General features: G+C 34.9%; 1 long non-coding RNA gene across 1 annotated transcript in view; it reads right to left on the bottom strand.

Moving 5' to 3' along the window:
* The window catches only part of LOC308071571, a 377,062-nt gene that overhangs the window by 42,873 nt on the left and 315,318 nt on the right, over window positions 1-18,871 (bottom strand). The window contains exon 4 of the long non-coding RNA XR_013931244.1: window positions 1-18,871. This exon is cut by the window's left edge and continues 42,873 nt beyond it. This is a non-coding gene — a long non-coding RNA (uncharacterized lncRNA).

Below are 18,871 nucleotides of genomic sequence, written 5' to 3'. Positions count from 1 at the left end.
GTATTTGGATCCTCCATAGCACTTTGGGGCCAACCAGACTTAGCCTTTCCATTAGAATATACTAGTCAGTAACAAACTATAAGGGAATATGATGGCTTAATAACCCAGTTTGAAACACTGAAAATGCATCTTGACTGAGGAGAAATGTATAGTAGTCCAGCTACCATAGAGCCACTGACATTGTAAAGACTTAGCAGCAGGATTACCCAGCAGTAAACACTTCCAGCATACAGGACTATAGTTGCAATGATTTTATTGAAGCAAACTTTCAAGTTATGACTCAAACGTTCCCATGCCATCCATGACCCAGAGGGGCAGCTCTGCCTTCCCAGTCTTTCTAGGCAGGGTTTTTCTAGCGTGTCAAATGATTCTTTTGAAGAGTCACTTGTTTAAGACCTGCATTCTTCATTCATGTCTGCCTTTCTGCTTAATTCTCATGCAGAAAGTTTTCTGCATACACTTTTGCTTGTACTTCTGCTTTTACTTCTTTTTCTTATTTATTTTGCATTATTACTGTGGTTTACTTCTGCTGCTCTTAAGTCATGGTTTGTAAGCCAACAGCTGAAATCGCTTTTGGATTGTTTGACATAGCTCTGATAGGAATGCTTAAGACTATAGCTTGGTAAGAGACATGCCTTGATTAATAGACAATGGCAACACTGCAGAAACACAAAATTAACGAGAATGCTTGTATCAGAAAAATAGCTGAGGCACAGTATTGACTGCCCCAATTTTACATGGTTCAAATACTGAAATACGCTTTGTCTGTAGTTCTTTTACAAGCAAGTAAATGTATGTTGGCCTGTGTGAATACCAGTTGGTTGGATAAGTGTTTGAAAATAGACCTTGTATTTTGAAAAGATGAACTTAATTTCAGTTAATTTTCTCTGTTTATAATTAATTTGCACATATATAAACCATATAACATTTGAAAAATGTATTTTCTACATTGCAATTGAAATTCCATTCCTGTTCCTTCCTGAAATGCTCTGATGCAGCAAAGTCAATTTTTAATTTTCTTTAGCAAAAAAAAAAAAAAATTAAAAAGCATTACCAGGGGGCAATGGACTGGAATAGAATATTAGAAAACAATTTATTTATTTTTATTTTCCTAAATTTTTTGTTGAATACTTTAAAGAAAACCTATTTCACAACAAACTATCATTAAAGTAGCACCTACAGCAAAGCAAACTTACTAGAGTGTTTGGTTTGCAATATTAAAACACTGAACTGCTTGTGCATATGGTTCCTACAGATAATAACTGAGCTAAATGAGGCAACAATAAAGATTTCTGCATATTAGCTAAATCTAAAACAACATCCTGAGGGTGAAAACTTTGTACCATTAAAGATAACAGCAAAATTCTTCTTGACTTCAGCATGGATAATATTTCACTGTCCAGATGCTATCATACATGGATATGTACAAAGTTAACAGCAATTTTTGTTTCATCCAGTCTTCCTTAGCATATGTATTTTAATACTGGTCCTTTAAATATAGGAAAGAAACCAGGATAAATAAAAAGAAAAGAGAAGTCAAACTTACCAGCCAGTTTGAGGGGTTTGTGAGAGTTTTGCGATGGAATATATTTTAAATGGGCTATGCCATTCTGAAAAAAGGAAAAAGTTGGGTAGGATGTGTTAATTTCAGCAGTGCTTCATTTTCAAAAAAGAAATTGGGGCAGAAGCATAGAAAAATCCTTGCGCTAAATCTCTAAGCCACCTAGGCTAACTTCTCCAACATGGAAAATTTAATTTTCAGTATAAATATACCAAATATAAAAATAATATTTTATTGAAAATAAATATATTTATAAATATGAATTGCATATTGAATATACAAATCAATGTAATTGGAAAAACAAAACTAAGAGTTCTTTTTGTGTATTGAGCTGAAAGATTTTGAGCAATTCTGTAGTTTATTTCATTTTTTAAAATGTGTTGTTTTATTCACTTTTGGAAAACTGCAGAAAATACAGATTTCTTCGAAAACATAAAATTCCATTCTTGACCAGCTCGAGTAATTAGCAATAATTATCTCCATATTAATTGTGCATACTGTCTTTAAAATGTGCAGCCCAAATGCTTATTTTTGATTCACATCTGATCAGCTAAAACATCCATATGGTTTCCTTTGGAAAGATTCAGTGAACTTGTTTTCGAAAATAATATGGGCCAGCAGATATTCACTCAGTCAATTTTCAGAAAGCTTTATGAATCAGAAACACTGGCGTTTCTTAAATTACTGGGTGCCTGACTTAGCACAATCTGTCATTGGTTAAAAAACAGAAAAGTGCTGAAATCCCTTTGGTGTTCTTTGGAACAGGGGCAGATGGCTCCCATTTCCCTGAAGAAGTTTTATTTTGTTTTCCTTCTCTTCTCTTCTCTTAAAAGGGAAACTTGGTAACACTGACAAAAACATACTACACAGAATAACAAGTTCAGGCACTTTATGAGAAACTGGCATATTGTTTTAAAATAGAATAGTACTTTCTTGGGAACTGAAGTGTTTATAGGATTATAAAATACCTGGGATGACAGTAGGATATATATATATATATATATATACACAAAATATTTACAAATAAAATTGCTTTCAGACTTCTTTGGGGGAAAACCCAACCCTAAACAGAAATTCCATTATGTAGTCTGATCCAAGTCACTGATACAATAACAAAGCAGTGCTGAAATCTTTGAATCCCTCACAGTTTTCTACTACTATGAAATTATGTCTTATACTTTCACTAACATAGATGAAAACCAGAGTTCTTTAGGTTAGAACAATCATTCCACTTTCCAGCAATTTGCTGACAAGCACAGACATGGAGAAATCTAAGAATCTTTGTGCTGTGGGCTCAGGAGAATCAAATTTTATGGTGGGCATAGGCCTAGTTCTATTTCCTTATAAAAACCTGCTTTGTAGCATTGATTTTCTGTTCCAGTTCTTTCTGTTTCCACACACTTCCAGTCGTCCTTAACCATGCAGTTCATCACCTCCTCGCCTATTATTTACACCTGGGCTTTCATTTCTACTGACAATCTTTTTCCTCCAAATTTTCCCATTCAAACTCTTTCTCTCTGTGGCCCCAGCAGGTTCTGCTCATCTTTCTTCTGTGTAAAGTCAGGGAAGATCTGCATGCCACAACTGAAAGCAGAGGAAAGCTAGCATCTCTGTTTCAGTATCAACTGCAGACAGGTAACAAAAATACTAGTCCCACTTAGAGTGGGTAGGACAGGAGTCTGCCCAGTAAGAGAAAAGAGGCAAAAATATTTCCTTTTCATGAAAGGTGTATGTTTGTGAATCATTTTGGCATGAAAAGAACAGAAATGCATAGAGTTGTATCTGTTCTTCAGATCACAATATGGATTTCCTAGAGTAGAACTCACTGTAAGAAGGAACTAGTACCAATCTGCATAATCTCAGACATGCAACTATATTAGCAGCAGCTAAACATTACATTAGGACCTAGGTTTAAACATTACCACCTTAAATCGTGGTTAATTTTAGCTTGGCATGCACCTAACCAACAATGAAGTTAATAATCACAACTCAGGGCTAGTCACACATAAGTGCACTCTTGTAGTTTAGTAGCTTTAGATGATAAAGCTCATTTGTTTAGCTGGTAACAACTTTTCTCAAGCATAGCTGTTCACACTGTGATTGATAATCTGAGGCCTATAGATAATCTGAATCTTTATTGTACAATGAAGCCTCTCAGATAACACAAATTATCCATACAGCTCATTATTGTATTATCCATGAGCAAGCTGGGGGGAGGTAGGGAGAGAGCACAGAAATTTTGGCAGTCATTTAAAAAAAAATATATATCTGTGAACATATATTTGATGAGTTTGGGGTAAACCCGTAAGATAATTTTAAATGAATTTGACAGAGTTATAGAAAATATTGAATTAAAAAAAAAATTTGAAACAAATTGGCATTTTCAGCAGGCATTTCAGGAGAATTTAAAATTCTTTGAGAGATGACAACTGAACTACCTTTTGTGCATGAAGTTCCACTTAGCAACCCAAGGCTGTCATTTGTACACAGTATCAATCAATCTTTACAAATATTTCTCTAAATTCCTTCTCTTTTTCTGTTTTTGCTGTTCAAATTTCCCAACAGAAAGCACAGCTCAAGCTATGCTTTCCCTTCTGCAGTGACAGTACTATCCCAGAACACACATTCAATTAACAACGTAAAATCTCACAGCATTTTTCAACAAAGCCCCAAGTACTTTTTTTTTGATATATACTTAGAACTTGATTGTAATACTTCACCTTTTGCCCTCCAGACAAGTCATTAGCTGTTGGAAGTATCTTGGGGGAAAGGGGGTGGGGGAGCATGTTTGGGTTCCATCCCCTCCCTGCCTCTCTTCCACAGAAGTTTCCAGAACTGTCTGCCTTTCAAACTGTTACAGCCCATCTTCAAGGAGAACTTTAAAAATCTGATCATAGCTGCAGCTGAAGTGATGCAGAAATCCCCCTGAGCTATCTGCAGGGTTCTTCTGTCAGCAACCTGAATGTCAGTCTTCTCCAGAGAGACCTGTACCAAAGCTTTAGTCAACTCACACAAGTTCAAAGGGAAAAACTCTCTGCATGGGATGATGTTTATTTAGGGAATAAGCATTTCTTTGTCATAGTGGAACCCAAAATTTCAGAAGCAGACATATTCAATTAGGAGAGTTTGTTCTGCTACAACTTTTCTGAGTGTACACAGCACAACTGCAGTTCTTCCTTTCCCCATAGATGAATTATGTAGAGGCCACTGAAAAAAAGATATACAGATAAATACAAACAAAACAAAACAAACAAAAACCAACTACATGCTGTTAAAATATTTTATGACTTAATCTGTTTAACCATGATTCATTGAGCTATTTAAGGGATAAGGTATTTGCAAACTATTATGAAGGAGCTCAATTATTTGTGCCTAATATGCTACAGAATGTTACAGGTCACAGTATCAATACCTAAATCAAAGCTTCCTTAACAACAACTTACAGAGAAGAAAGATTACTCCTTAAGCTAATAAATATAGAAGTCTAAAAGATTTCAGGGAAAAAAATCACAAATCTTTATGAATAGACAGCAACCAAATAGACAGACTAAAGAAATTAAATTTAACACAGAGAGGTGTGGACAAGCAAGAAAACAACTGAGGCAAGAGGAAACATGGATTCCCTCTGGTCAGACATAGGAGAAAGACTGGGGTACGTATAAAACTGGGAGAAAACTAGTACTGAATATACAATAGCAGTTCAGTAAAAAGGTCTCTAGGAATAGAAATACCTAAAAAATAGAGAATAAATAGAATAAAGAGGAAAAAAAATAGAGACTAGAAATAAAAAATAGAAATTACTTTAGAAAATCTATCTATATTGGCCTAGGTTGTCAATAAACCCATGTATATTCATCCATCTACAATAAGCAGGAATTTTAATATAAAGTAAAAAGTGTAAATACGTTGTGGTTTAACCCCAGCTGTCAACTAAGTCCACGGCAACCACACAGCCACCTTCTCACTCCCCCACCCTCCCTGGTGAGATGGGGAGGAGAATCAGAAAAAGGTAAAACTCGTGGGTTGAGATTAGAACAATTTTAAAACTGAATTTATTAAAAGTAGTAGTAGTAGTAATAATAATAAGAAGAAGAATAGCAGCAATTGTAATGAGAGACAGAGGAATGAAACCCAAGAAAGACAACTGATGCACAATAGAATTGCTCACCACCCACTGACCCATCCCCAGCCAGTGACCCAGCAGCAATTGGTAGCTCCTGGCCAACTCAGCCCGGTTTACATCGTGAGCATGACATTGTACAGTATGGGATATCCCTTTGGCCAGTTCAGGTCAGCTGTCCTGGCTACGCTCACTCGCAGCTTCTTGTGCACCTCCTCAGAGCATGGGAAATTGAAAAGTCCTTGACTTAGGGTGAGTGGTACTTAGCAACAACTAAAGACATCAGTGTGTTATCAACATTATTCTCACACTAAATCTAAACACAGCACTGTTCCAGCTACTAGGAAGAAAATTAACTCTATCACAGCTGAAACTAGGACAAAATAACATTTTCAATAGTTTTCAGTCAGAGCCTAACATCTATTATTCACATGTTGAAATATTTACAGTTGATAAGTTTAATATTCTGGGCATGGTAGCTTAAAGATGTAAAATTCTATTTTATAATAAGAGTTCTGAGAATGATAAAGAACATGAATGATGCTGACAATAGTTCTCAGGCTCAGGCTTGCTATTAAGGTCAGTGATTAGCTTAACAATTCAATGCCCTAGAAAAAAAGTAATAAAACTCTATGTTGGCTAACTGAGGAGAAGTTCTGGCCAAGTCCTTCAATAGATGGCCAGGAACTGAATAGAACCTGGCCTCAGAAAAGACTGTGGACTGCTAAGATTTCTGGAAAAGAAGCCTGAATGATTTGGAAGATAATTTCAATATAATTATATGGAAACAGATCAAGGAGTGACACGGATTGTTACAACAAAAGTAGTTAAAAGAAGCAGGTGAAGGAATAGGCATGAAATCAGTTTCTCCTGTTGTGTAACCATTTATGCGCAATTCATAAACTACTTAATATTTTATAATTAACAGTATAAATATAATTCAATATATTAAATTGTAATGTAACAATTGGAACCAACATAATTTAATAATTATGTTACAGTTATTGTAACAATTTGTTATAATTAATCATTAACTAATGATATGATCATTAATATTTATTAATATAAATGAATATCAGAGATGCAGTAGTAGTACATTAATCATAATTTTGTAATTCTGTATTACATGGAAAAACACACACACTAATCTTTTATAAACTCATTTTGTGTTTCTGAAATATAATATAAATGCATTGTTAAAACTATCTATCTGAATGTATACGACCCTCAAGCTAGGAAGGTGGATTTCAGTAGTGCAATTCTGTCCAAAAGAAACACACAATTCTCTTGAAATATGCCTGTTTAAAGTATATTTAATATTTGGAGAGAGATTCAAGAACTGTCCAGAAATTAGGTGTCTGTTAAAGGCTAGTTATCTTAGCTACCTCTGTAATGAACTGAGTAAGATACACACTTCAAGATGGAGATTCTTCTATCCTATATTTGCGCTGTATGAACACTGTCTCCTTTCCCAGGAGCACTATGCTGGCTAACTCACTTAGACTAGATACCTGCTTTTTAGGCAAATAAAGATAAGGTAGGTGAACTCCAGCTCTATGGCAAAGAATGTTCTGTCCATATTTGTTTGTATTTCTTGTGTTGTACTTCTTCCCTCATGCAGGATGCTAACCAAACCTCAGTATACCTACTTTGAATCACGATTGCTTGTTTGTTTGTTTTTAGCAAATCTTACCTCCAAAAATGCCTCTTCTCAGAAGCTGAAGTGAAAGATATTCCAAAAATTCCTGCAACTGCACATGTACATTTCAAACCTGATTCAGTCCGGTATTTAGAAAGTCAGTTTGCTCTTTATTTTCCATGCTTGTTGGACAACCTTCAAAGCACCCTATATTTACATCCAGAGAGTATATATTCTTTTAATTGAAACATTGTGCATGAAGCCTAAAAAATATACCAGTTGTTGAAGAGTATTTTCTCATCAATTTAATGACACAAAACATGTAAAAAAAAATAATGTTGTTTCCATAAAATAAAACATTAGTACCTATACTCTTGATGATAATGGAACTTAAGCATGTTTTTGTTTTGATTCAACACATTTTTCTATTTCTCCCTAAACTGAATCAAATATTTACTGATGGTAAATCACTGTCAAATGTTCAGTCTGGGTTTGTCTGCTGATAGTCCCCCAGACGGCTGTAGAAAACAGTAACTTGCTTTCTGTTCAGCCTTGGGAAGTTAATTCCCCTGGAACAGACATATATCCTTCATCTAAGGCTTACATTGAAGAGCATAAGAGCCTCAGACATACCAATGCACATACCCTTGGCAACACATATGGTTCAACAAAAAACATCAAGACCAAAACTTACAGATTTTGAAACATCACTGTTCAAAGATTCATAGCTTTTCCCCCCTCTTTTGCTTATTTGTAGTTTTCTTCTCCAAAACAAAGAAAAGCTACATACACAAGAAAAAATGAAAAGGAAAAGGACTGGCTTTCAGTGTTTACTGTTAGAAGGAGAAAAAAAAAAAAAAGAAAGCAAAAACTAATACTACTTCCAATTTTCAATATGATTTTATTTGAACTCAATATATATACATATATATTTATTTATCTATAGTATTTTGAAGAGCTAACAATCATTCTGTTTTATATTCTATAAAATAGAAGTAAATTTAGTTTTTAAACATTATTTTCCTCAACTTGATCTACTGAAATAAATTCTGATAAAAAACTGGAGGAATTTAAAATAAAAGAAAAATGCAAATGTAATTTCCAGGTGCCATGATCATGAGTTGAGAACATTTCAATACCCAAATATTTTTTACAAGAATTATTGCTTTTTCTTTTTCAGATATTAGAAGTTCATCTACAGTAGGTTACAATTCTTATGAACAATGCTACCATACTGCTTCCTGAAACACTGGTTTCTGTGTAAATCAAATAACTTTGAAAGTCAGCTTTTTCACAACTCCAAAAACTAGTAACACAAAAAAGGATATTTTATAAACCTGCAGTACCTGTATTTCTATTTCTAACTAAAACCTGTCTTGTATTTAATACTGCACTATACAGACTGGTTTTGAATTGCTATAATTACACATCTGAATATGTATATAATGGAAATGGGATAATCAGAGGCAAGTAGTTTTCCAAAACTTTGTAAATAGCAAGTTTGAAATATATGAACAGATGTGCTGAGGCATTTTTTTTAATAAAGTGATGCTGAAAGTTAAAAAGAAGATTTAATGCATGATCTGCAGTCTATAGACTTAATTACTTTGGCATTGGTTCATTATGATGGCTGTTTTAAATCATTTACTAGATTTAGTCCACAGCGTAACCCAGGCTCTCCAGAACTGTCTTTATTTCTAGTATATAACTATATGGAAGTGTTGTGGGGTTTTTTGTTTGTTTTAATTTCATGGCAATGAAATACCTAAAATCATCACATTTCTGCAGCTGCAATAGTCCCTGTGCTTATAGAGACTTGTGCTTAACAAAACAGTGAGTGGCGTTGTACTACTATCCATGCAAGATGCTAGAATGAATGTTTTGTTGACCGTGACACCCCAACACCACTTTGGAAATGTAGACAAAGTCCTGTATTACTCGAGTTCTGTGGCTAAGACCTAACTCAAAGGAGCCTTTGAGTCTATCACACCAGATACATGTTTGTCTTACAACACTTTGTCTTCTACTAAAATGACTGTTGTGCTTGCTTATGTGGGAAACCAATATTTTTCATTATTTCCCTAATAGGTGTAACCTATAGAATAGGCACAGAAAGAGATGGTGTGAATTGCTGTGGCGCTATATTCACCAGGGCATAAACTGAAACAGAGTGCATTTTCACATTCATTGTATTTAAAAAAAAAAAATGGTTTCCTTCATATTTAGGATATTTTATTCTGTTCACAAAATCACAATATATTTTCCCAACTTATAATGCTGTCCATTAGGTACAAACATTTACATCATAAAACTTGAGTCATACGATAAAAAATTGTAACAGTGCTTTTATAGCAGCTGTTATAACAGCTTTGGAACTAATGCTTTACTCAAGGCTAGAGAAAAGCAATTATTCACCTGGATTTATTTGGAAGGAGCAAAATGTCCCTTAGAATTGCTTTAGTAAAACAATTATTAGACAACAGAGAACATTAGAAAGAAGAAGGTAGCCTCAACAAAAATCATGTTTTCAAAAGTGTCTTACAGAGAAATTGGTATATTATGTTACCAAAAGCTTGAGAAGGGACTTGACTAGCGTGTCTGAGTTCCATCATGACAAGAAAATACAGGATCTTTAAGAAAGCAGAGAAAAGCTTTGTATGCATAATTTGAATAGATATTTGAAACTATTCTGAATCAGAAGGGTTAATTAATAGACTAAATCACCTAATGTGTTCAGGCCTCTTCTTCACCTAACCTGTTCTAGTAGAGGGAACCATTCACCCCTACCCAAGATAATCTATAAATTAGGGACTTGTCTTCCAACAAAAAGATTATGTCCTTCTTCAGCAAAATCAGATCACCAAGATCATAGGTCCAGTATGCGGATCAGTAAAGTTTTATAAAGAGAAATGATCTCATGACTTTTTATAAATGTAGCTTTTTTTTTTTTTTTAATTGGCTGAAGTAGTGTAGAAAACACAGCAATTGGTAAATTCAGAGGAAAAAGCACCAGTGTGGTAAATGTATGCATATGTTCAGCCTTCATTTCACTAGAAATCAGTGGCAATTAGCAGACTGTACTAGTTACGTATTAGTATATACATTAGTATGTCTGTATTAGGATTTCTGTATTGGTATGTATTAGTACATACATTAGTACAATGTATTTTTGCATCCTGGCCAAATTATTTACTTGGTCTTTGTTGTGGTTTAGTTCCAGTGCAGAGCACAAATGCTACTTCACTTAAACTTTTCATTTGCACTGCTTTGCTTGATGTCTGCATTGAATCAGCCCCTGCTGGAACTCTTGCCCTAAAAGCAAGTATGTAATGCATTCAATAGAAAGAACTCGAGTATCATTAAACTGATTTTCGTCACACACATGCAATGCTTAAGCATTCCATAAAGAAAAAAACTGAATCAAAAATGAAAGAATGAATTCTGATGTGGAAAGTCACCTTATGTAAATGTTAATTACCATTTGATTATGTTGATTTGAGGGGTGTCCGTAATGAAAGCAGCACATTTCTTGCTTAAAGTGCCACACTTCTAAAGGACTGCACTAAGACAATGCAATCAAAACATCAGATTTAGTTTCCCAGTCTGGAGATACAAGTACAACTGTTTCTAATTTCAAAACTTGCCACAGGGAGTAAGCAAACTGGATTAGACACTGTGTGCTGCAAACAGCATTGCAAGTAATCTGCTAAAACAGCAAACACCCTTAACAAAAGGCTGACATTCATGACTGAGGTTACTGAAACATAAGACAATTTTAACTGCATCAATATTTTACAGCAAGCCAAGTCAAATACTAATCTGAGTTCAGTGATACCAATAATTATGAAATCATATCATGACACAATTTATAGAACAACCAAGAGTCTTGTACAATAATGATATTGCATTTTTAAAAATCCAGGCTTTTATTTCATGATGTCATAGATTTTCTTAAGTACTTACATTCCTCAGAAGCATGAATATCATTGATTTCAAGAGGTGATTTTGCTTCTAAATCACTTAGGTGCTTCTGAAAAACAAAAAAAAAAGCTCTTTCTGGCATAAGTTCCTTAAATATGCTTCTCATGTTTTGGATAATTATTTCACCTAAACAGGTCCTGAAGATTTTTTTAACTTCATTTTCATAACAGCTACCAGTGCAGTTGTTTTTACTTGTGCAAAATAACATTATTTACATTACATATTACTCTTTGAAGTCTAAACAGTGAAAAATCCTAAGCTATCATCTCAAGGGTTTTATTTAATTCAGAGAAACATGGAATAAATGGCAAAACTAAAACCAGTCTTTCTGTATTTGATAAAACTATAATTATCAGTTATTTTTTTTTCAAATGAGTGTATTTGATTCAATAGTCATGCAGAAATTAAAACTCTGATTCTTAAACTTTCAGCAGATTTTATAACAAGCTACCAAAATTTAATTTCCACTGGCCTGTTTAACAGTCCTGTTTAACCCTAACAGAAAGTTAATTAATTCCCTTAAGAGCTCATTTGTACAGCTCCAAGTAAGTGTCATAACTATACACCCTAACTGAAAATTCTAAATGTTTCAATACACTTCAGTAGACCATTATGCTGTTGAAAATTACATTACTGCAAGTGATCAGAATTCTTTTGATCCTGCGGGAAAGAATTTGAGAGGTAAGACCCACCCCCCCAGCCCCACCCCAAATAAACTGACTCCCTCCGCAAAAATATCCTTAGGCAGGGAATATACCAATGAATATGATTACTTAATTAGGAATATCTCTTAATTTGGGTCTGTCTTTTACCTAATGTGTAGCTTAACAGCTTTGTTATTAATCATGTCTTAACATAAACACTGTGAAGCTGTTGCTACTCAGTGATGTTCATTACGAATAGTCCCTGTGGGAATCACCAGCTTATTCCATTAAAACTCCTGCCTGCTGTTAATTGCTCTTAGCAAAACAGGAACAAATTGACTGTGTTTTAAGAGACAGTGGTGTAAATTTATATGTTTGTGTGTTTGATTGCTGGGGACTAATGATGTTCCTGATAATCCTCCTCTGTTGCACTGCACTATATGATAGTCGGCAGTGCTAGCCTGTTTTAATCCGTAACAACTGACGTTACAGAGGTTAAAAAAAGAAAATATGATTTGCAAACTATAGTGTTTATCATGCCAGCTGAGACACCGTACCATTCTGGGTCATGGGCAATTAATTTTTAAATTTTAATGAATCTCTTGTGTAAAAGAAATTATGCTCCTTAACAGGGATGATTAATGTATATTAAGTAAGCACATTAAAAAAATTCAGGATATTTTTACTATGACAGTGGCTGGCATAAATAGGATATATGACACCTTGCTGTTTAAATCAAGGGGTTTACATAATTCAAAGAGGTATGTGATTTTGTATAAATTGTAATAACACTTACTTAAAACTGCAAGAGAAGGGCACTTAATTTAATATTCTCATTCAAAACGTTAGTAAACATGCTCTATGTAGTAAAACTGCCTACAATTTGAACAGGAATGTTTAAGCAAAAAGACAATTTCCTTTTTCAATAAAAAAAATGTCACATTCACAACAAATATATGTTAAAAGAGAAAGTTATTTATTATCTTCCCTAAAAAAAACTATAGTTAACTGGGCTTCATCACAGATGCCTAAATAAAGTCACTTGGAAAATACATGGCTGCAGTCCAACAATCAAAAGGTATTGGATAAAGAGTAATCTGGGAATATATTTACATGCTATTAAAGAAATCATTATTTTCTCCTGTACTGGCACAATGGATCCTAGGAGTCTAATTTGCATATTCAGTATAACCCTCTGACTTTTCAGGGAGCCAGCATTTCAAATTCAGATAGGTGGCTAAAAATTGGCAATGTGATTGTTATTAAACTTATTCATTATTAGTCACTTGATCTCAAAAAACGCAAACCAACAACTTAATGAGTAATAAAGGAATGGAATACTAAAAATGCTGGGATTGTTTGTTCTGAAAAAGATAAATCACAAAGGAGACACTAAGGAGTATAAACAAGGAAGGCAGATTAAACTTCTGTTCTCTTCATCTCACAAGGTAAGAACAAAACATTCAAAACTTGAACCAAGCTAATTGTGGACTGATCAAAGGTAACAGCACAAAACAGACTTTGGGTAAGAAGCATTGCCATTAAGCACAGGATTATTCAAATATTCAAAAAGGATTAGAATCTGTATGAAGGACAGGAATGTTCAGTTATGGTAGTGTGGACAAAGAAAATATTTAAGGTGGATGTAAAAACTGGTTCTAAACTTTGGTTCCTTGGAGGCTAAAGACAGTTGCTACTTATTAGGAATTAGGGGTAAATAAGCAGATTGTCCTAGTTATTATGTTGAATGCTCTACTGAAGCATCTGTGGTTGGCATCTCCTGGGAACTGGATACTGCACCTGATGGTCTACAGATCTCATCCACTATTGGCCATTCTCTCAATTCTAGCTGGATGGGGGGGGGAAGCCCATACATCATTTAGTTATCCGCTAAATTCTGCATCTCAGATATTAAAATTATGCTGGAGCTACATTAGATCACAGTATTTATGTCACTGCTTGTAATATTGATCTTAAAACATATTCCTCATTTAATAAGTAGTCCTGCAGACTTCTTTTAAAACAAAAATGAGTGCTTAGGCAAATGCATGCTTGCAGTAGCGAGGAACAAGCTTGAGTACAAACATGGTGTTTACATTCATGCTTAACTACATTAGTACAAATACTGTGCTGTGGAAACTGAAAATATTTTGGACCATGTTGTGCCTAAAGCATCATTCAGTCTGTGTTAAAAATATTCAACTAATGAAGTATAAATTAATAACTTCTGTAAAGCACTTTGTAATGCTGTAAGTGAATACTAAGTATTCGCTGTTACTAAATCAGTAGGAACTAGCTCACAATAGTAACAGAATAAAAACTCTAGAACTTCATAGATGTGCTTGCATTAATTCACAAACTTTATAGATCATGCAAAGAGCTCTGACTGAGCCATACTGTTTCTAGGTTGATTCAATTGCTGTAACAAAAGCATACAAAACTACAGAGTCCAATGTATACCAGAAACAGTTGGGAAGTTGCAGTAAGCACTCCAGTGTAAACCATTATTGAAATATAAGTAAACAAAGTTCTGTCTTTCAATGTAGTCTCTTTTTCACTGTTGTACTGCTCAGAATTTTCTTTCACTGCCCCAGCAGTAATTGGGGCTGGTGCTAAGGAAAGTGAATGTGCAACATAGTGCTGACATACGTTGCAGGACCCCAACGTATCTATCGTACCAGAGCTCAACAAAAAGCATGCACAAGTCAGTCAGAAATGTCACTGCTCTAAATTTAGAACCCAAGAGCCCTAGTCTATGCTCCTACCTATAGTCATGTCCTATCACACTATACAGACTGTTTTCTCCTTTTTCTCACTTTAGCAAGAGGGAATAACCACTTGCAAACATGCCCTGAAATGCCCTTGCTGGTCATGGTTTTCTTGACTCCCAAAAGTTGACGCAACATAGTAGCTCCTTCTGTTTGAGATATGAATCAACAAATGGCCTTCTCTCATGCTGCAATAACTTATACAGATGATTATGTGGTACTAAATGGGGAAATGGTAAAAAAACTAATTAATACATATATTTCAAATAAGAAGGCTATACATGGCTGCTTCTACCTGTTCTTTTGTCTGTGCTCAATTAACTATTCCAGAATGTATAGCAAATAATACTATGTAACTGAAAGCTATTTTGGCTGAGGGGATATGCTTATAAAAGATCTGTGCTATGATACTAGGTTACATACTAATCAATTAATAGCTTTATCTATTAGAAGAAAAGGAAGATGCAAATTAAACAGCATCTGTTGCAAAAGGGAGAGAATAAAGAATCCCTTGGAAATTTTGACTTATTCCAGATGACTTGCTATATATTTATCTTTAGAAATATTCCCCAAACCCTTTGAAAGAAATTTATCCAACTTTCCAGTTATGTTATTATTGTTATATAAAAAGCATACAATGCTTCAGGAAGAATTTAAATGTAACTATTTTCTTTTTAACTTGCTTAGTGCAATGAGGGTCTGAGATCACCAGGAGAGAAGGCTGAGAATCTGTCATTCTTGAAAGTTACCATTCTTAGATTATATTGTCTAAACACAGCATTAATATTTTAAAGAATAATATGATTTCCAGGCCCTGGATTTTCAACACATGTAAGCCTATGATTAAACCTGACCATAATCAGAGCAACGTTTTAATAATAAATGCTTAAATTAAACTGTTTCCTTTAGTCCTACTGAAATTTTCTAATTAGCCCATTTTGAGTAATTTTCAATCAGCTTTGTTATTTTTGCTGAACAAACTGCAATTTCAGTCCCAGTCTGAGCACTGCTGATTATCGTTAGCACACAGAAAAATGACCAGTATGGTGAAGACCCAGTAGTTGCTGTTGAGGGCTTTGGAATTTTAAAATCAGAATTAGTCCCTCAAAAAGACAGTATCATTGATGATTAAATGCTTTGTTCTAGGTATCAACAATTTTATCACACTTTTGTTAATTTGTTCAGTCAAGAATCTCTGACTTTCTTCTCCATTAAGTAGGAGTGTATGCCTTCCTAGTTCAACAATTATCAGAACATCATAAACTACTACAAAGAGCAAACAGCTTAGATAGAAAAGTGTAATAGTTGTTTAGATAATTCTCTGACTTTCTCTGCATGTGGTCTTTGGGACACAGACCTCTGCTTGCTTAGTTAAGAAAAATGAATCTCAGGCTTTTTGGACTAAAAGGGGGGAAAAAAACAACTAAACGCAAAAAAGCTAGTTCTTGGTTATATAGTTGGTTTGCAGAAGAAAAGCTGATTTGTCTTTTAACAGATGGAGAAACCAGAAGTAACTTGACTTGTGGCAGTCCGTAGAGTCTTGTAGAGAGCAGGAAAATTAAAGGAAAACAAGTCTGGGTGATAATTTCTATTTTTCTTATAAAGTATTTTGTTCATTTGTTTTTTCATGCTTTCCCTATTTCCCTTGAAACTATAGCCTTCCAGTGGCTAGCAGTACAGATGTAATAATTGATCTGAGGCATAAATTTGACGTTCTAGGTCTCTATGAGAAAGTGTAGCTTCTTCACAAAAATCAAATTTTATTTCAAACCAGTGAGAATCCACTTCTGCTTAATATGAACTCAGCTCTTTAAGAGCGGTCTCCCACATTTACAGCATGTGTAAGCCAGGTGCTATGAGCTGGCTGTGAAGATCAGATTGTAGCTGGAATGCAGAGACGTTGCACACGTGTTGCAAAGTCTTGGTGGACTTGGCAGTGCTGGGTTAATGGTTAGACTCAAGGGTCTTTTCCAACCTAAACAATTCTGATGCTATGAAAGCTATAAAAAAGTGAAGCTACAACTCCACCCCATCAGTAAGTGGCTCATATTGCAAAGTGCAATTATCACCAATCCAGCCTCTCTAAAAAACCTTCCCTCAAATACTAAAGTGCCCAAACCAACGCCACCATCATACTGTCTGTTAGGAAAACGATGGCAGTTTTATGTAATAGACTGGAGATTAATACATGTAGAGCAGATATAAACCCACTGTGCAGTTTTACAGATTCTACAGAGAATGAATAGAACACTTCTTGACACTGCAGTAATTCTGCATAGTTACTTATCCCCAAAGTCAGTGGTGTGGCAGAGGACTTCTTTTACAGATGGAAAGAGGAAATGAATCAATTCCTGAATATGAGCTGCATGAAGAAAAGTATAATGGACTTGACTTGATAAGGGTTAAAATGATGCAAGGAAATGGGCTGCACAAACTGAAGCAATGCAACCTGACAAGGAAATGCAATTCTCTGGCATGTTCACTGAATGAGCAGGTTTAATGCATCATTTCCCAGCTGCAACAAAATCAGATAATCTGTAGAAGAAACAAGCTTGGATCAGCCAGAAAGGACAACAAGGGCAATTTTAATAGTGCATGTTCACTATAAGAAAAAGTCTGAAAATGCCTATGTTTTTTGTCAAAGAAAAATTGCAAGAAATTTGAGCATACACATGGAATTTCCAGGTCAGTGAAAAATCAAAAGCTTTGGAAAGAAACCAGAGTACATCTTAGATTCATCAGCATGTTTAGGCTAATGTAGAGCCCAAGGAGATTGCTAGGATGACTCTGTAACTGTCTAATTAGGAAGGTAATTTTATTGTCTGGATTCCCAGAAGAAGCAAAATGGAATAACAAGTCTCCCACAAAACTTGGTGTTTGGAAGCTGAGTTATCACAGAAGTGCAAGAGTAATTCAAAGCGTATGGAGTATGGTCAGAAAATCTTTGCTCCCTTACATGGTTTCATGGTGAAGGTGATACAGTATTGTAAACCTCTGCACTGGGAAGCAGCAGTGACATTTGTTAACCTAGTGAAGAAGGATTCAGTTGGACTGGAAAATCACTATGTCTCTGGAGGCTTACCACATTTGTTAACTTATTTCCACAAAAAATGGTTGAAATTTTGGAAAAAGTCATATAAAGGCTACCAGGAAAGAATTACAGTCTTAGAGCTTGTGAAACAAAAGTTTGTTTAGATTTTGCAATGTCTGGTATCTTTCATGGTTACAATCAAAACTAGAGGAAAAACTTGCAAATTTTCAGTCCTTCTGAATTATATTCCAAAATTATCTGCAATGAGCGGTGAACCCCCTGAAGTGTGAATAAAGGAAAAAGCAACAGACTTGCTGGATCTGGGGTAATTTAGAGGTCACATTAACCAGAAAGGCAACTAAATTTCCTCTTCCCCCGCCCCCCCCCCCCCCCCCCCCCCCCCCCGGAATAAAGGCTTCATCTGCCTTGTTACCTAGTAGAAGCATTTCTTCAACAGCAACCTTGCCTGAAATGTATCTGGAATGTAAGGTACAATAAAAAGGGACATACTTCTTATCTTGAGTTTACAGATTAAGGCAAAGAATAGAACCTACACGTGATATTTGACAGTGATTTATGGGAGGATTATTTCATGACATCACTGGTTCACAGCATCAATATAACAGCTACAGCACCTACTATTAAAATGGATTTTCAAGGCATTTGAAAGTGGTTTTTTTTTAATGAACACTGTAGAACATAAGGAAAAATACTTTATTTTCCCAAGAATTGTTACTATTAGTACTGGATCTTCTATAAATCTTAAGAAATATGTAGTCACTGTTCATTTGGGTAATGCAGTAAGTTCCAATATACTACAGTTAGTAGTTCGAGGCATATGTTTTCCACTACAGTCATTATTCATTCTAATAATAGTAGCATCCTGTGTGAGCTCACCTAGATCAGAACCATCAGCAAGTGTTAAAACTGTTGTTACAGGTTCCTGAACAGATTACAAGTCACAACAGAACTCTGTTCACATTTCAAGTTTCAGCTATTTCTCATAATAAACAGTATTAAAAATTTCACATCAGCTTCTTACCAGATTCCCGAAAACAGATGAATAGAAAGATTTGCTCAGACACACAAACATAAATGCTTCTATTATAGCCCCATACACATTGAGC

Source organism: Falco punctatus (assembly GCF_963210335.1).
Source record: "Falco punctatus genome assembly, chromosome: 11".
Taxonomy (NCBI): Eukaryota; Metazoa; Chordata; class Aves; order Falconiformes; family Falconidae; genus Falco; species Falco punctatus.
This window is presented reverse-complemented; position numbering and strand designations above follow the sequence as displayed.